The sequence below is a fragment of the Myxine glutinosa genome, chromosome 1 (assembly GCF_964187855.1).
Source record: "Myxine glutinosa chromosome 1, kmMyxGlut1.1, whole genome shotgun sequence".
NCBI classification, from domain to species: Eukaryota; Metazoa; Chordata; class Myxini; order Myxiniformes; family Myxinidae; genus Myxine; species Myxine glutinosa.
In genome coordinates this window covers 72102791-72128343 of record NC_136261.1, presented here as the reverse complement: position 1 = coordinate 72128343, position 25553 = coordinate 72102791, and the positions used below count along the sequence as shown (strand labels likewise).

Below are 25553 nucleotides of genomic sequence, written 5' to 3'. Positions count from 1 at the left end.
AGTTGGAGGGCCGACATTAACTCTCATTTTTCTGGGTTTGTTAGTGAACGGTCGTGTTCCCGACATTTTGTCTCTTTGGTTCGATCACTCTCTCCGGGCTGGCCTCAATAGCGAACAGTCACATATACGGTGCGCTCTTGAGCGAGGGACATTGATTGAGAATGGTGACAATTTTATATTGCTCTCTGCTTCGGGATTTCACAACGAACGGTCGAAAGTTCACGAGTGCTCTTGGCTTTCTCCCGGCTTGTGGACCAGAGGTGAACGGTCGCCAATAAGCTCTTGCGTTGGAACATTGGTGCCATGCAGCCACAGTTCATAGTGCTCTTGTGTTGGGAGACGTGGGTGCTGGTGAGGCAGACGACGAGGATGAGCGCAGCTGAGTGAACGAGGGCTCGCTGAGGCCTACTTCCCGCCAGGGCCTGTGCCGTGCCCGGATTGCGAGCTCGGGGCCTGGACGATTCCCGACGGGATTCAGGAGCCGCTCAGAGATAAGTGCTCTCACACACACATTTTTACTTTCGTTCTTTTATATTTCCCCTTGTGTTGTATACGGGTCTATGTGGGGACGTCCCATTTAGGAATTTCAGTTTTATTGTGCATTATTTTGTTCCCGGCATTTCTTCATTAAAGCCCGTATTTTTGTACATTTTTCATCCTGTGTTGGCTTGGAATTAATTATATTGCAGGTTCAAAGACGTCCGGTGGACCCGTGCAGGTAAGTGCTTGTGGCATTTCCCCCCATTTCCCATACCCCATACCCCCCCCCCCCCCACAAATGTATAAAGAAGGTCCGCCATTGGATTGAACACCTCAGAGTTAAAGCTTGTCTGGTCATCTGTCACCCTGTGGTGTCCAATACAGGGTAGACACACGACAATACATGCAGTATATATATTGTGTATACACAAATTTTGTATTTTGTGTATACACAAATTATATATATATAGTCGCGTGATTCCCCTCGGTTAAGACCAGGAAATCACAAACGGCAAATAGAGCTTTTTTTGAGGCGTTATTCAAATACGGACTTCACTATATATGCGTGGGAGGAAGAAAGAGAAGAAGCGGCAGCTTTTACCTGATGGTCCCGAGCAGTCTTCATCCTGCAGGAAATAAACTCAAACAAAGACCGAATTTAGAATAACAGGGAAAATAATAAAAGGGTTTATTTACAACAGAATGCCGGGACAAGATAAACGTGACGATGTAACCAATATCAAATTTGGGATCCCACACACCAGACTTCTAAAACAAGCACAAGGGAGAATATAAATGAAAGGAACCGTTGTGTTTGTGTTTATGCTGGGCTTAGCTCTGTGCGTCGTCTGCAGTTGTCATCCACCCTGTCCAATTGCTCTCAATCTTCCCATCACCAACCTATTCTTCCGCCAAGTGTCCCATAACTTCACTGCAAACCCACCGCGGCACTGGTGTGGGCGGGAAGAAAGGTCTCGACGTGCCCTTGTTTGCGCGCCGCTAGGCCAGCGTACGCTGCTGTGGCAGGCCTCACGTACCCACGCGATCGCTCGCGAGGTCCTGTGCATGAACGCAGGGAAGGAGGATCGTCAGTGCTTCAACGTCTCTCCACCGTCCGTCGTCGCCCAACAAGCAAGGGTCCAAGGTCAGAGAGCAAAGGTGGCGAAAGGAGCAAGAGATCGAGGGAGAGGAATCACGAGGCAGCAGAGGGGGGAGGTCCAAGCATGAAGGGATCCAAAAACGAGGAGAAGTAAATGGGAGAGAAAATGTCAGTCCACGACCATCCGCTATGGCATCCAGAACGAGAAGATGAAAAAGTCGGCTCGCGGTTCGTGGTGTGGCTCGTCATCTGATGTCACCGGCCCTTCTCCTTCAATCAGCTTGTCGCTTCTTGACCACCCGAATGTTCCTCCCCCATCAGTCCCCCACCATTGGCCGAGCACCTCGCGCTCTTCTCCAATCCGAGGGAAGCTCTTGCCCCCCCCCCCCCCCCCCCCCCCGGCCAATCACCAGTCCTTTCCCACTCCACCAATCGGCGGCCCTCATCCTGTGGTGTCTTCCTTCTACGAATCAGTGGCCAGCTTCTTGCCCCTACCCTGACCAACCATGAGCCTCATCCTGCCTTGTTCAATGTTTGTCTCCAAGTCGGGGTTGTCAGACCAACTGCGTCATCTGAGTTCCGGTTAGGTTTTATTATTATTATTTGCTATGTGTGGTGCTTTTAATGGTGGGATTCCTAACTAGTGTCTATGTGCATTGCCATACGGGACAAAGGAATGATCACAGAGGGAACGACGTACAAGAAAATTTTATCTTTATGCCCTAATCTAGTTAACAAGCCCCGCCCCTTGTGACGGGGACAAAGACACAAGCTTAACCCGACATTCGGGCTACAAAACTTATTACATTGACATTCCCTATCACGACAACCAGAGCATGATACCTATGCAGATCTACCTGAATCTATATATGTCCCTACCCCCAAATTCATAACAATATATATATATATATATATATATATATATATATATATATATATATATATATATATATATATATATATATATACTATATATATAGTATATATGTATGTATGTATTGTATATTATATACTATATACTTATATATATATATACTATATATATATACTATATATACTAATATATATATATATATATATATATATATATTATAATATATATATATATACACAAAGAATTAAGTTAAGCACCCCTACACAACGAATTAAGGTAAGCACCCCCCTAATATATATTCTTTATGTATATGTATACATTGGCATATATTCTAAGGTATGTGAGATCAAATAATGATTGGTATGACATTAGCAATTATCCATTGTTGAAATGCAGATGAGTGCACTCATCTGTGACGCCCATCGCTCGTGCAGCACGTGTTATCATCCACGTGGTCGTGATTTTCTGTAAATGCACTATCATCACGGGTTATTGCAAGTCACGCCTGAGCTCGTGTGGGGGTTACATGGTCATTTTCTCGTAATGGTGGCTCGTAGACGGTTGTCGGACGGAGAACGATGGCGGATAATAGGCATGATCGAGTCCGGAATGTCCAGAAAAGCTGTAGCTCGAACGTGTGGTTACCACCATTCGGTGATCAGTCGGTTGGTGCAGAAACACCAGGAAACGGATGCGGTGAAGGACCGCCCAAGGTCTGGAAGACCTCGCGTGACAACAGTCCGCCAAGATAGAGCGCTTTTGAGACTGGTGCGACGATATCCCTTCGCCTCGAGCCATTTCCTGAAGGACAACTGGCTGCCCAACAGAAGGCTATGTCACCGTACCAGGAGGAACCGCCTGAAATCGGCTGGTTTAAGGTCAAGACGAGTGATCAAGCGTCCAAGGCTACTCGAACGACATCAGAGGGAGCGTTTGGCATGGTGCCTAGCGCGACGTGGATGGAACATCCGGTCTTGGAGGCGAGTTCATTGGTCGGATGAAAGCCGGTTCTTGCTGTACGTGACAGATGGGCGTGTTCGGGTGTGGCGCCACAAAAACACCGCGTATGCACCTAAAAACATTCAACCAACGGTACCCTTTGGTGGTGGCTCGATTATGGTCTGGGGATGCTTCTCCCATGACTGTAAGTTGGACCTGATAACTGTGCGAGGTAACCTCAACGGAGAGCGATATGCCGAGGAAATCCTGAATACCACCGTAATCCCGCACTTCGATGACCACACCCTCGCCAGCAGACCCATCTTCCTGGATGACAACGCCAGGCCTCACCGTGCGAGACGCGTCCGAGCCTTGCTGGAGCAAGGTGCTGTGACAACCATCCCCTGGCCTGCGTACAGTCCTGACCTGAACCCCCTCGAGCACGTTTGGGACATGTTGGGACGACAAATTGCGAAGATGGTCCCTCCAATAGCCAATCTGGATGAATTGGAACGTGCATTACATCGGGAATGGAACAACCTGCCACAGCAACGCATACGACGGCTTACAGGGTCTATGAGACGTAGGGTTGAGTCAGTGATCCGATCACGTGGGTCCTACACACGTTATTGACGCAAAGATCGCTAGAGGTCTTCTCAGAACAATGACTGTACGTTAGAAAACATAAACGTCATCCACACTGTCCGTGATGGACCTATAGCTCCATACTTAAATTGAGGTGAAAATATGCCTAAAATTCCCAAAAAATTTCACCTTAAATTATTCAGAATAAAAAATTGAAAACGGCATGATTGTTATGTTTTTATGTGACCATAATATCACTTCTCCAGAAAATATAGCAATATCATGGGTATATTACACTGTTTTGACGACAACAAACTTGTAATGTGCGAGGTTGTAAAAAAACGGGGGGGGTGCTTAACTTAATTCTTTGTGTATATATATATATATAGTGGATATTACTCCTCGGGGCTAACTGCTTAGTATAGTTTAGTTAGCTCCTTAATGAATGTCTTAGAGCAAGTGTGAAGTAATTAATGATCGTATTAGGTATCCGTCGCTTATTGTCTAATTTGTTAAGACAGATGGTATCCATCCTCCCCAGTTTATGTCTAAAAAACCACAACACTGTGAGCCTTTTCTTTTGTGTTCTACCCTCTGGAATCTGTATTAAATGTCTCTTTTTAGTGTCTGGGTAGGCCATCAGCCTGCAGTTTAGGTGGGAAAGCTGCACTCGAGGAGGCCCAAGTTGAAGCCAGAAAGCCAGGTATGAAGGTCACCGTTTATGCCAAGGGCAGTGAGCTTGGCAAACAGAGAAGGATGCTACATGTCTAATGAGCGATATTTGTGTAGGTAGACAGTCTAGGTTTCTTGTTTGGGAGTGAATGGCCTCCGACCATCACTGAGATGTAGCAAGATGTCCAGAGTTGATTGATCTGGCCAGCATCCAAAGTGATAGCCAGTAGTGAGGAAGCTTGGAAAGGTTTGATGTCAGCACCGATGATGGATTCCATGACTGCTTATATTGACCTGTAGTTGAGAGGATGTTTCTGCACCCTTCTTGTGAATGGGAATGACGTTGGTACACTTCCAGGCAGATGGAAGGCTGCAAAATGAGGAAAGGCTGAAGAGAACAGAGAAGCAAGAGCAACAGGAGCGTAGAACATAGGACCTGATACCATCTGGCCACAGATGAGATTGTATAAACTGGTGTGGGAGGAGAGAGAGAGAGATAGAGATAGAGATAGAGATAGAGATAGAGATAGAGATAGAGAGAGAGAGAGAGAAAGAACAAGAGGTAGAGAGGTTTGGTGAAAGTATTCGTCTGCAAAGGCAATGTTAAAAGCTATGGAGATAGCAGCCAAATCCTAGTGTTGGGATGTCAATTTGCAGTTCCTAACAGTTGGCCTTTGCGAACAGCTGGATTCTATAGAGAGGAATATGGGCTTTGAAAGTAGGGAGGAATATTGTCTTTGACAATAATATTATCAGAGGGACAGAGGAGGGGGTGGGGGGGGTTGATCAAAAGAGGTGGGATGGAAACTTTGTCAATACTCGATCCTCAAGGTAAAATGTTACACGACGACAGGTGCAGGTTGACAAATTTACAGAATTGGTCGTTTCTTTGTTCCATTTCTATTTCATCCCCATGGTTTTCCCCTTCCTCTTCTTCCTGTTTTTGAGGTTGTTTCTCTCCTCTCCCCTCCCCTTCCCTCTGTCATCCACCCTGTCCAATTGCTCTCAATCTTCCCATCACCCACCTATTCTTCCTCCAAAGTGTCCCATGACTTCACTGAAGTTATGTTCTGATCCATTACATTCCACTTACCTCATATGTTATAGTCCTTTCCGTGTTTCAGCTCTTCCATGAAACTCGACTTTGTATACAAAAAGCAGCTCCATAAATAAGTGAAAGTAAACTTTTGATTGTGTTTCCAATGCCATCTACTATAAATTGATGAGTTTCCAAACGTGCGTGCGCCATGTTAAGGTGTATAGAGCAGTTGAATAGTATAGGTTCGTTCTTCCATTGCATGGCATTCTAATTACAAAATAAATAACAAAAACAATGATAATGATAACATAGTAACATAGCATATATTAATTAATACTAATAATATTACCAACAACAATAATAGTAGTACCATTTGGCAATTATTTTTTTTTGTATACAAGATCAAGGCTCGTGTAAGAGCCAATACATTACACACGAAAACATGCACGGACCCATAAAACATAAAATAAACAAGCGTTACGCCTAGGTCCCCCGTCGGTGAAGTGATGTGAGTTCACAAAGTGGAAGACTCAGAAAACATGCTATGATATGATATTTCGCTCACAAGGTTGACATACATGGCGGCGGCCATCTTGGATTTTGACGTGGCGGCCCAATTTTCAATAGCGTTCTTCCTTATGGCGAGATACACCCACACACCAAATTAGAAGTTGGTACTTCGCTTATTTTTCAAGATATTTCACTCACAAGGTTCAGACATATATATGGTGGCGGCCATCTTGGAGTTTGACGTGGCGACCCAATTTTAAACAGCGTTCTTCCTTGTGCCGAGATACACCCACGCACCAAATTAGACATTGGTACTTCGCTTATTTTTCGAGATATTTCGCTCACAAGGTTCAGACATACATGGAGGCGGCCATCTTGGATTTTGACGTGGCGACCCAATTTTAAACAGCGTTCTTCCTTGTGCCGAGATACACCCACACACCAAATTAGCAGTTGGTACTTCGCTTCTTTTTCAAGATATTCATCTCACAAGGTTCAGACATACATGGCGGTGGCCATCTTGGATTTTGACGTGGCGACCCAATTTTAAACAGCGTTCTTCCTTATGCGTAGATACACCCACACACCAGATTAGAAGTTGGTACTTCGCTTATTTTTCAAGATATTCATCTCACAAGGTTCAGACATACATGGCATCAGACATACATGGCGGCGGCCATCTTGGATTTTGACGTGGGTTGCACCCACACACCAAATTCGAATGCGGTCCTTCGCTTATGCACGCATGCATGCAAACACGCACGCACACACGCACGCACGGACGGACGGACACACGGACGGAGGGAAAACCCATAGTCCCCCTTTCGCTCCGCTGTGCGACGGGGGACAATAAAGAGAGCAATAATAATAACAATGAACGGATAATCCCCACCCTGGTCCAAGCACACCTGAGTTTGGTCCAACGGATCAACGGTCACACTAGTGTTTATAAATTGCTTGGTTAAGAGTCGTGCCAGTTACAACAAGCACGAATTAAATGTTCTCAGCAGTAATGCTGTACACATCATCAAAATAATGTTTGCATAAACACAAACTACAGATATACATCATGCATTTGGCACCATATATGCATACATTGTGTGCTACGCTTAAGGGAAATACATGCACAAGGTTGAAGAGAAATGACACAGTTGATATACTTCATGATATCTATATACACAGTGTATATACAGTCACGTGAAAAAGTAAGTACACCCCATGTAAAGTTTTGACTTTTTCAACATATTTCAACATACAGCTATTTGATCTTCATTTCAACAATATTGATAGATAAAGGTGATATAATATAACAAATATCATGAAACATTTTCATTTTGTAGTCCATTGTATAATTTAAATAAACATAAATGCAAATTTCGCATGTGGAAAAGTAGGTACACCCCTACATTTATCACTACTTCAAATACCTAAAAATTAGAATCAGGTGCACCAGCTCAGGTGCAAATGATTAGAACATCGTTAGAAAGGATCTTGGAGGAACCTGTCTTATTTAAACCTCAGACATTTAGTTTGGTTTGCTCTTTGTTGTTGAAGTGTGTGGCGTCACTTAGCCTAGATCAAAAGAGTTCTCTGAGGCCTTCAGAAAGAAGGCTACAGATGCCTACGAGTCTGGGAAGGGATTTATAAAGATCTCCAAATAATTTGAAATCAATCATTCGACTGTCCGGAAGATCATCTACAAGTGGAGAAGATTCCATACAACTGCCAGCTTGTTCAGGCCAGGCCGCCCCAGCAAGTTCAGCCCGAGAGCAGACCGCAAGATGCTGAAAGAAGTCTCTAAGAACCCCAGAATGTCATCACGGGACCTACAGGTAGCTCTTGCCACTGTTGATGTCAAAGTGCACGAGTCTACCATTAGAAAGAGGCTGCACAAATGTGATCTACATGGGAGGTGTGCCAGGAGAAAATCTTTGCTGTCCAGAAAGAACATCATGGCAAGACTAAAGATTGCCAATGAACACCGAGGCAAAGACCAGCACTTCTGGAACAATGTACTCTGGACAGATGAGTCAAAGGTAGAGCTATTTCGCCACAGTACCAGAAGACATGTTTGGCGAAAACCAAAGACAGCATTTGACCACAAGAACCTGATACCAACTGTAAAGCATGGTGGTGGAAATATTATAGTTTGGGGAGCTTTGCTGCATCAGGGCCTGGGCAGCTCACCATCATAGAATCCACTATGAATTCTTCATTGTACCAGAGGGTGCTTGAGGATAATGTGAGGCCATCTGTCGGAAAGTTGAAGCTCAACCGAAGGTGGACCTTGCAACATGACAATGACCCTAAACATACCAGTAAATCCACCAAGGAATGGCTGAAAAGAAAGAAATGGAAGGTTCTGCAATGGCCAAGTCAAAGCCCGGATCTAAATCCCATCGAGATGTTGTGCGGGGATTTGAAACGAGCTGTGCATGCAAGAAACCCCTCAAACATCGCACAGTTGAAAGAATTCTGCATGGAGGAGTGGGCAAAAATTTCTCCCAGTTGATGTCAGAGACTGGTAGACAGTTATAAGAAACGCCTACTTGAGGTTGTTTCTGCCAAAGGGGGCAATACCACCTATTAGAGCCAAGGGTGTACTTACTTCTTCCACATGCGAAATTTGCATTTATGTTTATTTAAATTATACAATGGACGACAAAATGAAAATGTTTCATGAAATTTGTTATATTATATCACCTTTATCTATCAATATTGTTTAAATGAAGATCAAATAGCTGTATGTTGAAATATGTTGAAAAAGTCAAAACTTTACATGGGGTGTACTTACTTTTTCATGTGACTGTCTATATATATATATATATATATATATATATATATATATATATATATATATATATATATATATGTATATATATATATATACAGTGCATACAGAAAGTATTCAGACCCCTTCACTTTTTTCACATTTTGTTATGTTGCAGCCTTATGCTGAAATCGTTTAAATTCATTTTTTCCCTCATCAATCTACACTCAATACCCCATAATGACAAAGAGAAAACAGGATTTTAGAAAGTTTTGCAAATTTATTAAAAAGAAAAAACTGAAATATCACATTGACATAAGTATTCATACCCTTTGCTATGACACTTGAAATTCAGCTCAGGTGCCTCCCATTTCTCTTGATCATCTTTGAGATGTTTCTACACCTTGATTGGAGTCCACCTGTGGTAAATTCAATTGATTGGACATGATTTGGAAAGGCACACACCTGTCTATATAAGGTCTCACAGCTGACAATGCATATAAGAGCAAAAACCAAGCCATGAGGTCGAAGGAACTGCCTGCAGAGCTCAGAGACAGGATTGTGTCGAGGCACAGATCTGGGGAAGCCTAGAAAAAATTCTGCTGCATTGAAGTTTCCCAAGAGCACAGTGGCCTCCATAATTCTTAAATGGAAGAGGTTTGGAACAACCAGGACTCTTCCTAGAGCAAGCCGCTCGGCCAAACTGAGCAATCGGGGAAGAAGGGCCTTGGTAAGAGAGGTGACCAAGAACCCGATGGTCACTCAGGCTGAGCTCCAGAGATCCTGTGTGGTGATGGGAGAAACTTCCAGAAGGACAACCATCACTGCAATGGCAGAGTGGCCAGACAGAAACCAAACAGATCAAACTTGGTTTCATATATATCATCATGAAGGTTCTGGAATTTAATCATAAATTATCTCATGGATGAAGTAATCAAACTCAGCCGCCTTTGTCTTCTCGTTCCAGTTTTTATCTCAAGTTTCGCGACAGATGGTTCATCAAAGGTTAAAGGCCTCGCTGGCCTGATCAGTTATCTTGATCCTGCTTGTATAAATCTGTGCGCAGCAGGTCTTGTATTCAGAGTGGTCTTGGCGATGGCATCTGGTTTGTCCACCTTCATCAAAATCTCCTCTCCACGGCCGTGTTTGGTTGGCTTTTAATAAACCACCGATTCTTTGAACTGAAAACGACTGGACCTGGGTCTTCATCTCCGTGGTGCGGGAGTCGGCCGTTTGGATCCAGCATGTATATATGTATGTATATATATATATATATATATATATATATATATATATATATATATATATATATATATATTGTTGCGAATATGGAATTTGGCCTCCATATCCGCTTGTAAATATTCCCCTATTTCCCCAATACTCCCCAACTATCCCCAATCCCCCATTCCCTAGTCCCATTGTCTGTAAACAACAATCAGTAGAGCCGACCTTCCCCTTTTTCCCCCATTAAATGTCGTGCCCAGGTCCACCGCACCACACGTAGACAACTTTCGGACATCTTGCTAGTTATTCTTAGTCTATGTCAGTTAAGGACTCGTTTCCATTAATTATGACTCTTCGTTGCACCAGAATGTGATTATATGGCACCAGTAGTGAGTTTAGGACCTTTCCCATACCTCCTCCCATCTTCTTCCCCAAACAACAACAATAACAACAACTACAACAACAATTACAACTACAACTACGACTACAACAACAGAGGGGCGGGGAGTGTGCGTCCTCACACCGGCTCGGTTACCCGCCATGACCATGCGCTCCACGGCGTTACCCCGAAGGGGCTGGCTGTCAGCTCCTCGTCAGGGGCGGAGCCAGTAACCCCCCCCCGCACCCAATGAGAAGCAACGTGCCGATTCCATCTGGGGCGGAGCTAACGAGCCGAGGGCGTGTCACTCCCCGCCGGATATACGCGGCCACGTACCGGACGTGACGTCAGATGCGCCCCCAGCTTGAGACGACAAGACGCCACCTCGAGCGCTGTGAAACCTCCTGCATCTACTGGACCGTACAGTACCCTGTCCTTGAGCCAAGAGTGCACCTTGAGCCATCGATTCTGCCTTTCCTGGCCATCAATCCCCGTGTGAGTCAGCCTTTTGTCCCGTTTATCTGTCGTCTGTTGGGGTTAATATAAGATTGTGTCTAAGTGCTTGTCTTTCTATGCTGTACCTCTCGTCCCTGTAATCTGACCTTCCGCCCTAATATAATCTCCTCCGGAGGTCTTGAGAACCGTACCCCTGGTGTCGCGTCAATTTAATCCCAGCCGTGTGTCTTTTCCTTCATTGACCTAGCGTAGCGCGATTAGTCAACGTTCGGGTATAATCGGGTAACTTGTGCAGACGTGGTCACACCAAAACCGCTCGGTAAATAACATCTAAGCCATGTCTGTAACAATTGGTGTCAGGAGTGGGATTCGAACCCGGGACTAAATTTATTAGGCCCAAATTGGTAATAGAATCGATTCGGAGCGCGTTTCCCGCGCGAAATTATAACGGCGAAATTTGAATTTGTTTTACGAAAATAAAAACCCGAATTTTGAAAGTCGCGCTATGGCAGACCAAGACAGCTGGGGTCCGGTAGGGGAGAGTGAGGCAGGGTCGGTCCAGGACCAAATTGAGGGACGCGAGGAGAGCGAAGCAGCGAGGGTAGCAGACGCACAAAATGGCGCCTCGCTGGTCACCGCGCCCGCGACCGTGGTAGCGCCGCCGATGGATTGGGGCCTATTTATGGAACAAATAAAGGCCTTTATGGTTAAGTCGGGTGAAGAAATGAAGGACGAGATGAGGGCTAATAGTCAGCAATTGGGAAACCAAATTGTGGGATTGAGGGCTGATAGTGAGCGATTAGAGGGCCAAATGGGGGTAATGAGGGACGAAGCGAGGGGTACTGGTGAGGGATTAGACAATAATTTTAAGGGATTAGACAATAATTTTAAGGGATTAGACAATAATTTTAAGGGATTAGACGAGAAATTTGGGAAATTAGACAATAGATTAGGGGAAATACAGGAGGGGTTAATGGGGGTAGAAAACAGAATGGCCGCTCAAGAGAATCAAATGGAAGGGATGCAAAAGGGGTTAGAGGGGGTAGAAAATAGAATGGCTGCCCAGGAGAATCAGATAGAGGGAGTGAAAAATGGGTTAGAGGGGTTAGAAAACAGTATGGAAGGCAAATTGAGGGACATGAGGGACCAAGCGGAAAGGGAAGTTAACCAAATGGGGCAGCAGATAGAGGGGGTCAGAATGGGGGTAGAAACCAAACTGGATGCTCACAGGGAGGAAATGGAGCAGATGAGGGTGGCATCTGGGCAGGAGATGCAAGTGATGGGAGAGGAGATCAGAAGAGGAGTGAGTGAGGAGGTCGGAGGAGTGCGCGAGGAGGTGAGGCACTGTAAGGAGCGCATGGAGAAGGAGGTGAGAAAGGGGACTGTAAAGTTACAAGGGGGCATAGAGGACTTGACGCTGGGAGTAGAACAACTGACGGTGGGACAGACGGAGTTAGTGGAGCAGGTTCAAAGGAACACTGCGGTATTAGGAGGTTTAAAAGCGACACAGAGAGAACTAAAAGATGACTTGGTAGCGACGAAGAGGGAATGTCAGATGGTACGTGAGGGACTGACAACGAGGTTGGACGAGGTGATAGAGGTAATGGAGACGAAGGACCGGCAGGTGAGGACGCACATGGAAACGGTCAAGGTAGCCTTAGAGGATGAGCTTGAGGAGACGTACCGGGGAATAAAAGAGGTGAAGCAGAAATTAGAAGAAGTGGAAGAAGGGGTGAGCGAAATTAAGAAGCGACGGAGAGGGGATAAGAAAGAGATAAAAGAGGAGATAAAAGAATTGGTCCAAAGTCTGTGTTTGGATCGTGATGATGTGCCCATTAACCGGATGAGGGATTCGCAGGTGATGGAGGAGAAGCGAAGAGGAAGAGGACCCGGTGTAAGTGGTGACCAATATGGTCGTGCGTATGATGCGCCAGGGGATTTAAGAAGCTTGGGGGTCGAGATAGACCCGGGTGTTCGTGAGAGGCCGTTGGTGAAGTGTGCGACAGGTCTGGTGTGCGAAAAAAGAGGTGTGCGAGAAAGTCCGACTCTGGGGTGTGTGAGGAAAAAGTGCGTGCCAAGGAGTGAGGGTGCTGGCGAGAGTGAGTCGGTCGTAGCGTGTGTGCGAGGGAGCACATGGAAGCGCGGTGTGGTAAGTGTTACAGAGGGTGTAACGGGGGAGTGTGCGCGAGAAAGGTGTGTGACGGACAGGTGCATGGGGAAAGAGTGCGCTGTCAAAGGCAAGGAAGAATGCATGCCTGTGGTGAGTGTTACAGAGGGTGTAACGGGAGAGTGTGCGCGAGAAAGGTGTGTAACGGACAGGTGCATGGGGAAAGAGTGCGCTGTCAAGAGTAAGGGTGAGTGCGTTGTCAAGAGTGGTGGTGAGAGTATTGAGAGTGACAAGGAGAGTGAGTTGGTTGTGACAGGTGAGCGAGGATGTACACCTGGGATGGAAGGATGCACACCTGGAATGGTAGAGCGTGAGTGGGAATGCACGCTGGGGTTGGTGGTGAGGCACGTGGTTGGGTGTGCGAATGAGGGCACACCTGTGATTGTCACAGAGGAGGTGACCGAGGAGGGAGTGCGAAGAGGTGTATTGGTGAGGTGTGCGAGCAACGAATGTGTGCCAAAGTGTTCGGTGGTCAGGTGTGTGACCAAGGCTGTGAGTGGAATGGGTGTACCTGGGTGTGTAAGGAAAGGTACGAGGAGCATGGGCACGGCTGGATGTGTGAGCAAGGAACGGGCTGCGGGGTGTAAGCGTCCAGGTGAAGCATCGACGTTAGACGGGGTAGAGTTTAGAACGACTTATAGCCGAATCGGGCCCTCGGTGCGTGCCGGGCTTCGCGTGCCGCGAGAACCAGCGGGGATCCGAGCCACGGCGGGTTCGAAAGGACCGCCGTGCGCGATCCACGCTGGGCCTCAGCGTGGGACGGCCGCGTCCGTGCTCCACTAGGCGGAGCGGGCAGCCCGATAGAAAGGGTCGTCATGGCGACCACTTTTTGGTGAGACGTGCCGGCAGGTCGAGATCGGGCAATTGGATGGCTCCACGCCGAGGTGGTGCGTGGGATCTCGGCCCGGGTAAGCCCCCGTCCCTGCACCGAATGCGGGACGTGTCCAGCCACTGTCACCAAACAATCCGCATTCATGGCTTGGCTTTACGAAGCCGGGCTTTGGACGGGAATTGGCGCACAGAGAGGCAGTAGTGAGTAGACTGGGTGATGAGGTTAGTGTTTTGGACCCCAAATTAGAGAAAAACAAAATTTGATGATTGGCAAAGGATTGGCAGTAGTGATTGGCAGATGATGGGCAGTGATTGGCAAATTTTTAATTTGTTGAAATTTGATGTGCAAAATTGGTAGTGAGAGACCCCCGATGTGGTGGGATGGCAAATCCACCATCCTTCCCATGTGGGGGCAAAGGAGCAATAGCTTATGGGGTGTATGGCAGTGAAAACTAGCCCGGGTGGGTTAGGTTATATTGATAGGGATCTAGCGAAGATGACATTAGGTGACGATAAGGTTAGGTAGTGACTGATACCTGTAGTGGGGACGCAGGTAGATTAGTGTGGATGATAATGACGAGGGAGCGCAATAGTTTAAAGGGACGACTGGGAAGCGCAAGTTTCAGAAGGGAGTAGTTAGCTGAGGTGATGCCGTGTGTGTGAGAATTGAACAGGTGTGATTGCACAGGTGTGCAACTGGACAGGTGTGTGGAGCCGTGTATGAGTAGTGAGTGTTGTGGATCAGCGCGAATGCGCTTGGGGAGAGAAGGGTGCAGGTGGCACCAGGTGTGAGAGCACAGGTGTGCAAGTACAGGTGTGTGGAGAGAGTTGGAGTAAGTGGTACGGAGTGGTGTGCATGGTGCGAAGGTGTGAATGGGGGAAGAGTGGACCCCCATCACGGATACCCGGGGCGGGTAGTGTAAGTGTTAGGTAGAGGGTACAGGTAAATTGTGGTTGGATATTGGCATTTGTGGTGCGGTTGCAGAATGGTGTTGTGGATGGGTGCATTAGTGTTGTGGAAATGGCTGGGCGTGTAGCCTGTTAGTGTGTGTAGTTGGTTGGGCACTCCACCACTGTGAGGATGTCGGCCAGGTGAGGCCGCAGGTGGGCTCTGGGAGCCGGTAGTTGTGAGTGGGTGCCTGAGGATCCCGGGTGTGGATCGGGTAGCCCAGTGCCAGAGAGGGCACCGAGTGGGGAGAGCGCCAGAGGGCCTGCCCCAGTTAGTTAGGTTAGGGTGAGGAGCTAGGTAAGCTCGGGTGGCAACTGCAGTGGTGGAGGTGTGCAGGTGGGTAGACCCGCTGGGAGAGGTACACGCCACAGCCCGGAAATTGTGCGAGGGCACCGGGAGATGAATCGGGGGAGTGAGACCCCAAATTGAAAAGCACCACAGTTTGGCCAATGGGAATTGGTTTTTAGAACCCATAGTGTAAGAGGGCCAATGGTTTGGCCGGAGAGAGACCCCGGTAGTGTAAAGTTGTTAAAGTCATTTAGGAAATAGTTAGGATTGATGAACCTGTCGCACCATACGCAGCCACTTACCTGTGGTGATGATGATGACTCCACACCTGTGTTTTCTTTGTTTTGTTGCAGGAAATGAAATTGCTGTGTGGATTGTGAGACGCATCACGACGTGGATGAGACATTGGGGTGATTCCATCTCTCCCTCCCTAGGAGGGACTGATGATGAATTGGTAATGGCAAATTATGATGTTGAGTTGGAGATGGCAAATTATGATGTTGAGTTGAAAATGGCAAATTTGATTGGTTAGGAGGGAGAGAAGACGAATTTGGTTTATGGGAGGAACGGGGAAGACAGTAGGGATGTTTGTTGATTTGTAAAGTAGATGTTTATGGGTAGTGTTGTGTTGTGTGGATACAGTAAGGGGTAAGGGAGGGGCCATGTAGGTTACCTGGTGGGGGGGGGGGGGGGGCGTACGATAGAAACGTACCTGTCTCACCTGGTTCCCATGTGCCCCAGTGTGCATCATCTTACATTGCGTGCACTTTTGCGCCCTTACCACCTTACTCACTTGTCTTTTCTTTTGTCTCCCACCTCCGAGGATCTGGCTTTGGGGTAGAGAGAGAGGAGAGAGAGGTGCTGGCTACGCAGTTGTGGGCCTGCACTTTCGCTGCTTGCTGCTTGGATCGATACACCATATGGACCGCAATGTTTGTGGCCACCCACCATGGACCGCAGCTCTTTTGCGGCCAAGCACCACCCGTGGATGGACCTATGGGTCAACGTGGCACCTATGCCATGCAGGTGAACCACTTTTAGTTGACACCACTGAAGGCCACAATATAGAAATGGACGCGGTTGGCGCCTTTCTTTATTTTTTGAAAGAGGCAAGAAGGCCAAGTGCACCACACGAAGGCAAGACCAGCGGCAGAACATCGGCCGGCTGCGACACCACCGGTGATTTATAGACACTTTATTGGTGCACCGGATGGTGCTCACTGTGTGATGGGGTGGTGCTTGATGCTTGGAAGGGGTGCTCTGCACATTATTAAAGGCCGTAGGCCACAGAGCACTCGTGGGTTGGTGTATCGATGCTAGCATGCGTGCTCTCTCTATGCATAACATCTGCATGTGTTCCTCCAAAAACAGGTCCTGGATCGTAGTGTAAATATCAGCGTAGTCTTGTGTAAATAATGCTCCCTACCGGCTGTATGTTTAGTTTGAGGATTCTTTCCGGATTCGGTTATCCTGTGGGTGTGTTTCTGTGAGGAGAAGGGTGCAACGTCGCAGGGGGACATATTTACTCATTTGTGAATATCTGTAAAACTGTCGCACTCAGGGTAGAGTTAATAGTAGAGGGAACTACATTGCGTGCCACACTAAAGTAGGTAAAAATTTATCGGGTCGGGACGCCCCGAGGGTAGAGAAGGGTGCAATGTTGCGAATATGGAATTTGGCCTCCATATCCGCTTGTAAATATTCCCCTATTTCCCCAATACTCCCCAACTATCCCCAATCCCCCATTCCCTAGTCCCATTGTCTGTAAACAACAATCAGTAGAGCCGACCTTCCCCTTTTTCCCCCATTAAATGTCGTGCCCAGGTCCACCGCACCACACGTAGACAACTTTCGGACATCTTGCTAGTTATTCTTAGTCTATGTCAGTTAAGGACTCGTTTCCATTAATTATGACTCTTCGTTGCACCAGAATGTGATTATATGGCACCAGTAGTGAGTTTAGGACCTTTCCCATACCTCCTCCCATCTTCTTCCCCAAACAACAACAATAACAACAACTACAACAACAATTACAACTACAACTACGACTACAACAACAGAGGGGCGGGGAGTGTGCGTCCTCACACCGGCTCGGTTACCCGCCATGACCATGCGCTCCACGGCGTTACCCCGAAGGGGCTGGCTGTCAGCTCCTCGTCAGGGGCGGAGCCAGTAACCCCCCCCCCCCCCGCACCCAATGAGAAGCAACGTGCCGATTCCATCTGGGGCGGAGCTAATGAGCCGAGGGCGTGTCACTCCCCGCCGGATATACGCGGCCACGTACCGGACGTGACGTCAGATGCGCCCCCAGCTTGAGACGACAAGACGCCACCTCGAGCGCTGTGAAACCTCCTGCATCTACTGGACCGTACAGTACCCTGTCCTTGAGCCAAGAGTGCACCTTGAGCCATCGATTCTGCCTTTCCTGGCCATCAATCCCCGTGTGAGTCAGCCTTTTGTCCCGTTTATCTGTCGTCTGTTGGGGTTAATATAAGATTGTGTCTAAGTGCTTGTCTTTCTATGCTGTACCTCTCGTCCCTGTAATCTGACCTTCCGCCCTAATATAATCTCCTCCGGAGGTCTTGAGAACCGTACCCCTGGTGTCGCGTCAATTTAATCCCAGCCGTGTGTCTTTTCCTTCATTGACCTAGCGTAGCGCGATTAGTCAACGTTCGGGTATAATCGGGTAACTTGTGCAGACGTGGTCACACCAAAACCGCTCGGTAAATAACATCTAAGCCACGTCTGTAACAATATATATATATATATATGTATATAAAGGGTCTTGGTAAGAGGGGAACCATGAACATGAACCATATATATATATACTAGCAGAAGTACCCGGCATTGCCGGGCGGGGGAGGGGAGGGGAACGGGGGGAGGGGAACGGGGGGGAGGGGAGGAGATGGGGGAGGGGGAGGGGGGAGGAGATGGGGGAGGGGGAGGGGGGAGGAGTTGGGGGAAGGGGGAGGGGGAGGGGGGAGGGGAAGGGGAGGGGAGGGGGGAGGGGACGGGGAGGGGAGGGGGGAAGGGGGAGGTGGAAGGGGAAGGGGGAGGGGGGAAAAGGAGGAGGAGGGGAGGGGGGAGGGGAAGGGGAGGGGGGAAGGGGAGGGAGTAGGGTGGAGGGGGAAGGGTATGGGGGAGGGGAAGGGGGGAAGGGGAGGACGGAGGGGGGAGGGGGAGGGAGAGGGGGAGGGGAGGAAGGGGAGGGCCAGTCAACAATGACATTGCAGTTCTCATGGTAGGAGAGCAGCACAACAATCGCGACATCGTCCTGCATCTTCACAACAACAGCATGAAGCGGATTTTGGAGACTCACCGATCCTGTGACGCCCTCCAGTACCGGCGTTGCCGGGCGGGGGAAGTGAGACCCGTACATTCCCAACCCGTACATTCGCCCTCTCGACTCAAGCTCACTCGGACAAAAGCCTCGCACAAATTACACCGTGAAGGCCCAATGGCCATGTCTATGCCACAAATCAAGTACGTGAGCGAGTCTGGCGCACTGAATTGAAAATATATAGAACGCTCATACTCCGTGAAAAGTGTAGCCGCCGTGTCGCCATCTTGGTTAGCACGACTCGACCAACTCACTTCGCGGATCTCGTATGTTTTGAACGTGTCCCAGATTTTAAAAGCCAGACAACTGTTAAAATGCCATTTTGTGTGGCAATAAACTGCTCCAATCGGTTAAGGAAGGGTTGTGGAAAGACGTTTCACAGCTGTTTCAAAGACGTTTAATTCATATCGCACAAAATCGACACAAAACAGATCGCACAAAAGGTGAAAAAACGCAATCGCTTTTCGCTCTGAATTACGTGCAAATGCATGACGGAAATCACCATCGTCCCAGCATCGAGTGCCAACCAAGATGGCGCCCGGTAGCTGCATCTCCACCTATGTGATGTGAATGGCAATGGTCATTCTATATATTTTTAGTTCAATGGTCTGGCGGCGAGGATGGAACATCACGTGATCGCTCTGAGCGAATCAGCGAGCTGCTCTGGCACAGGCTGAGATTCCGTGTATAATGTTCCTCGCTGAAATGTGCTGAGGTAAATATGAATAAAAAATATGGATCTCGTCATCGGAGGTCATTTTTCATTTTGAGTACCAGCTTGCTGGGATGAATTATCCCGGTGTGTACCCCGGTTTAGAATAGGTACACCGTATCCCTGCGCATCGTAAGAGGCGACCAAGGGTTGGCGTCAGGAAGGGCATCCAGCCATAAAAACATTGCCTCAAACAGGGAACCATGATTGTCATGGGGCCCGCAAGGCTAACCCCCTGCTCTAGCAGGGAAAATGGCCTTAAAACGATCATTCATATATAAAGATATCAGTGAATCAAGATATATAAAGATAATCATATATAAAGATATCAGTGAATCAAGATATAATGACAAAAAATATATATATTTAAAAATCGAAAACAGATGGACAGAGAACCCCTATACGTGCTTCCGACCTTCGCAGAGGCATAAACATGAAGGATTCTTTTATTTTGTTAGGGACAGTATACACAAACAAACACACACACACACACACACACACACACACACACACACACATACACACACACACACACACGGGCAAATCCACGTAATGTTGAATGTGTCATCAAGGCTTCAACCCTCCTGATTAAAGCAACCCCAACCCTTCTAAAAGTTTGCTTCTGTATCCATCTTGTCCACATCTTGCATTTTCCCCTACCACTCATCATTACCTGCATCCCTTGTTTGTCCGTCTCCATCCACATTCTCTCTCCGCCCGGCTGCTGGCGTTTCCCCTTTCTCCTGTTGTTCCCTTTGTTATGCTGTATCCTCATCTGATCTGTATCCTAGCTCTTCCACAAACTAAACCATGTATTTAAAAAAAAGAGAAAAAAATCTCATACAAGGATCACAATGCGGTTGTGCCCATCCAACAGGCCATTCTCGTGGTCATTCTAACTTTATGAAAAACTTCATCCACCCTTTCATTCTTGGAATGACATTTATTTTTATAAATACAAAAATTCACTTCATCAAAGCAATTTCACTTTTAGTGGACTGTTTAAATAAAGTGGTTATTAATAAAGACACAGCCATTAGGTACTGTATGTCCGATGCATGGCTGACATTTATAGTTCATACTTGTAACAGAACCATTTTTTTAAACATTAACTGCATAATAAATATCAACAAGCAATGTGATCATGGAAACAAATGGAGTCATATAACCTTCTTTTTTTTTTTCTTTTTTTCTTTAAAGAAATGTACTTTGGAGGGGTGGCTAAGGGGTCTCAAAAATGTCATTGCTCAAGTTGTAAGTAAAATACGTATTACCTTTATTATCTGCATATCTGCAAGTACATTTTGAACCCTCCTGCTTTTCCCATGAGCAGGCACATACTCTGAAAGGATTAATTCGGCGAGGCCAAGCAAAGAGAGGTCGAGGCGGTTTATTCCTGATCGGTGAAATACCCTGCAACTGATGCCTGCAGAACACAGACTTTTTGGAACGACGCCGCATTTTCCATCCAATCATCATGTACCTTTGTTGAAACATTCTTGATGGGTAGGCGCTCCTACATTTAAAGTTTCGTGTAAAGCGCTCAAGCGGTTGCGGAGAAAAGGAGTTTAAAGTGAATAAAGGTGAAAAAGTGAGGTAAGAACCTTGCCCATAATTCCAGAACATGATCAAGGATTGTTGTAGACGCCTATTACAAGTATTATAATCCTGCACAATAGGATTTCCTTTGTGACGTTCGGTAATGATCTGGGTGAAACTGCGATTTGATTTATTGATTATCTCAAAACCTTTATGTTTTTAAAGATTATATTTTTCATGTTATTGGGTAATGTCGTCACGACCTTCGTTGATCACGTCATTTGCAGTTTAACTCCTTCGACTGAACATCAGCAAACAAAAGCCATACCGAGACCAATTACCTAAACTCAAGTTCACCAACAATGTTAGATTCACAAAAACTTCTTAAAAAATAAGTATCATGTTGCGCCAGCTCTCTCTTCTCTGTCAGCCCTCCAGGATGCAAGCTCTTGCCGTAACCCCTTCGGGCTAACCTTCCAAAATCCAGGTCGACTGCACACCTCAACTATTTTATTCTTTGCTTCTTAATGTCTGTGTGCCGGCCTTCCCAAGGCTATTCTATCCAACCCTTCCCTCCAGGGATTCAAGCAAGCAGTACACTGCCATCTCATGTCATCCCCCATCACTACTCATAACCTTCATTAACCCCATTAATCCTACTTAAACCAAATCCCTCTTACCTACAGGTTGCTGTGTTTCCTACCCTCCTCATTTTAGTTCATTCATTTATCTGCATATTGCATCCAATGGTTAGCCCACTGGCTGTCATTTCATATCCTCTGTCACACTGCTCTTCCATGAGCATAAACCTTGGAAATAAAATTTAAGAAAAGGCCAACATTACATCCTCTTATGAACAAGCCACCTCAAGATGGCTAACCTTTTTTTTTTCAACAATGGCATGACAGGGGCTAGCAGGGTGGCCGAGAGGTACGCACACTCACCTCCAAGCTGTCTATATCTGGGTCAGGATTCAAACCCAGGGTAAACTACCACCCTGGCGTTTCGTAGGCAGGGCGATTCATAACTGTGTGTGCCATCCTTCAGATGGTCGTTAAACAGATGTCCCATCTGCCGGTATTAGTTGGTGGGCGTTAAAGACCCAATGATATCCTTTGTGAAAGGAAGGTGAGCCGTGACCCGCACGCTGAACAAATTCCAAATTCCTGCCCTGACCTGAGACGAACGTCACACCGGGCCGTCCAGTTCGTGAAAGACTTGGACTAGGCTTCCACAGGCCAACCTCACACGAACGTGGGAATAATTGTGGCCGTTAAAGAATAATAATAACAATGGGAGGACAACCACCAGTCCATAACAATTAGCCAGAAATTGATCGGAATGGAACGACTGGCTTGGAAAGCGAGAGCTAGCTTGCTTGGGAATGGAACACAGCCCTGATTGGCCACGAACCCCGACGGGATAATAACGCACAGTTAGTTGGGAAAGGGCATGCGAATGTGCAGGGATTATATGTGTAAGTGCAGTTAAAAGCTGTAACCTGGCAACATGGAACAATTCCATCTGCTGGCATCAACACGGAACCAATGCATTAGCAGAATTAGATAAATAACCAATACAGTGGTGATTAAATGGTGGTGATAAACAATCACAACGAGAAGAACACCGACCTGAGACAAACAATCGGACAGTGTTCCGTCACTTCATTTCGCATGCGGTGCCATTCTTGCTACAAATAGATGGATGGGATGGTGTGTGTCAGGGTGTTGCGTTTGCATCAAAATGTCCCCAACAAAAGCAATCGATGCACAGAGAAATGCGAGCATACGGGGCAACCTGATGAAGAAAAGCTAATGAAAATGTTTTGCGATATATCAAGTAATAAAAAGAAAAAAAATCAAACTATAAAAGGTTTCAGAAGATTTTCAGAAGTAAATAAATAAAACCCGCTCGTCATGGACTTCCAGCAATGAGATTGTTGATGAAAACAAAACGAGGGCAACACAAGCCGATGCAAGTCAAAAACAAGGAAATAATTTACAATTCCTCTCTTCACCCTCTCACCTTTTTTTTTTTACAGTGCATTCAGAAAGTATTCAGACCTCTTCACTTTTTTCACATTTTGTTATATTGCAGCCTTATGCTGAAATCGTTTAAAATCATTTTTTCCCTCATCAATCTACACTCAATACCCCATAATTACAAAGATAAAACAGGATTTTAGAAAGTTTTGCAAATTTATTAAAAAGAAAAAACTGAAATATCACATTTACATAAGTATTCATACCCTTTGCTGTGACACTTGAAATTTAGCTCAGGTGCCTCCCATTTCTCTTGATCATCTTTGAGATGTTTCTCCACCTTGATTGGAGTCCACCTGTGGTAAATTCAATTGATTGGACATGATTTGGAAAGGCACACACCTGTCTATATACGGTCTCACAGCTGACAATGCATATCACAGCAAAAACCAAGCCATGAGGTCGAAGGAACTGCCTGCAGAGCTCAGAGACAGGATTGTGTCGAGGCACAGATCTGGGGAAGCCGACAAAAAAAATTCTGCTGCATTGAAGGTTCCCAAGAACACAGTGGCCTCCATAATTCTTAAATGGAAGAAGTTTGGAACAACCAGGACTCTTCCTCGAGCTGGCCACCCGGCCAAACTGAGCAATCGGGGGAGAAGGGCCTTGGAAAGAGAGGTGACCAAGAACCCGATGGTCACTGGCTGAGCTCCAGAGATCCTGTGTGGAGATGGGAGAAACTTCCAGAAGGACAACCATCACTGCAACACTCCACCGATCTGGGCTTTATGGCAGAGTGGCCTGTGTGTTTGTCTGTCTCTTGGTCACCTCTATTAATTACCAAGGCCCTTCTCCCCCGATTGCTCAGTTTGGCCGGGCGGCCAGCTCGAGGAAGAGTCCTGATTGTTCCAAACTTCCTCCATTTAAGAATTATGGAGGCCACTGTGCTCTTTGGAACCTTTAATGCAGCAGAGGTTTTTTTTGTAGGCTTCCCCAGATCTGTGCCTCGACACAATCCTTTCTCTGAGCTCCGCAGGCAGTTCCTTCGACCTCATGGCTTGGTTTTTTGCTCTGATATGCATTGTCAGCTGTGAGACCTTATATGGACAGGTGTGTGCCTTTCCAAATCATGTCCAATCAATTGAATTTACCACAGGTGGACTCCAATCAAGGTGTAGAAACATCTCAAAGATGATCAAGAGAAATGGGAGGCACCCGAGCTAAATTTCAAGTGTCATAGCAAAGGGTATGAATACTTATGTTAATGTGATATTTCAGTATTTTATTTTTAATAAATTTGCAAAACTCTCGAAAATCCTGTTTTCTCTTTATCATTATGGGGTACTGAGTGTAGATTGATGAGAGAAAAAATGAATTTAAACGATTTCAGCATGAGGCTGCAACATAACAAAATGTGAAAAAAGTGAAGGGGTCTGAATACTTTCTGAATGCACTGTACTTTTCAAACGAATTTTCAACTTTCAATTCCATCTCATCAATAACTATTTTTGCACCGTTCCAATCCTCCGGTCAACATTCAATCGTCAAATTCTTTGCAAATAAATTAACGAGTGAGGTACCACCATTTCTGGCAATTCAAATTCTTGCTACACATTTTATTTAAAAAAAAAAAAAAAAATTAAAGTATTTAAAAAATTATTACAACACTGAACTTGGCCATTGTGCACACTTGCCATCCCCCGAGTAGTTTTGTTCCCTGGAGCCAAGGTGGTATTTTCCCCTCGATTTAGTTTACTTTCTCCTAGAAACACGACACGATGTTAGGTAATACCTTCCCACTTCAAAACCACAAATACTTTTCTACCCAAATGACTAATAAAAATTAACACAATTCTGGGTGTTCGCAAAGTCCTGTTCTGGTTTGGTTTTAAAATTCTAAATCCGGAAAAAGACTTTGTGGACAACCTTTTTGTGGCACCAACTTTTTGGGTTCCGTTGTGTCGCTAACTTTGTATAACTCCCGCAATGATTGTTGTAGTAACAGGCACGCACGTTAGCATTGTTGGTAAACGAGGTGAAATGTGATTGCGTGGTTTGGATTCCAAATCCAGTGGCGTTGGTTGACTCGTGCAGGTAACTGAGGTGGGACAATCCAGGGAAACACGAGATGAATGTTGGCAAGCATGGTTATGATGGAGGTTGTAAACTTCAGCAAAAGCTAGTTCACCTCTTGTGCGAGGTCAAACTTTGTCGTCTCCCTTGTCTCAGGTTCTGTGAGAGAGCGACAGGAATGGAAAACATCAGTAATTGCAAATGATAAAACCTTTATGTTAATGAGATCCTGCAATGCAAGGGAGTTACAAGTGCTAAATCCTAAAACAGGTTAGCTGAGTAGTTGCACGTCTCCTAAGCTATTCCAATTTTGATTTCAGCAAGCATGGTATTCATAAAGCTTCCATTTGTAAGTACCAACTCAAAAATGTGCTTTACTCCTTGATATGTGATCCTATTTTTTATGTCTATCTGTGTCTGTGTCTCTCTGTGTCTGTCTCTCTCTGTGTCTGTGTCTCTCTGTGTCTGTGTCTCTCTGTGTCTGTGTCTCTCTGTGTCTGTGTCTCTCTGTGTCTGTCTCTCTCTGTGTCTGTCTCTCTCTGTGTCTGTCTCTCTCTGTGTCTGTCTGTCTCTCTCTGTGTCTGTCTGTCTCTCTCTGTGTCTGTCTGTCTCTCTCTGTGTCTGTCTCTCTCTGTGTCTGTCTCT

At 46.2% G+C, this 25553-nt stretch overlaps 1 protein-coding gene across 11 annotated transcripts in view; it reads right to left on the bottom strand.

Moving 5' to 3' along the window:
- The window catches only part of LOC137425091 (uncharacterized), an 891893-nt gene that overhangs the window by 742913 nt on the left and 123427 nt on the right, over positions 1 to 25553 (bottom strand). For 9 of the 11 annotated variants that reach the window (XM_068113162.2, XM_078773308.1, XM_078773317.1 and 6 more), the window contains one exon: positions 24461 to 25067. The exons of 1 other annotated variant lie outside the window; for it this stretch is intronic. The gene's annotated coding sequence lies outside the window, so the exon portion shown is untranslated. Of the gene's footprint in view, positions 1 to 24460; positions 25068 to 25553 lie in introns of those variants that run through there. One more of the 11 variants, XM_068113137.2, reaches the window with a different exon arrangement.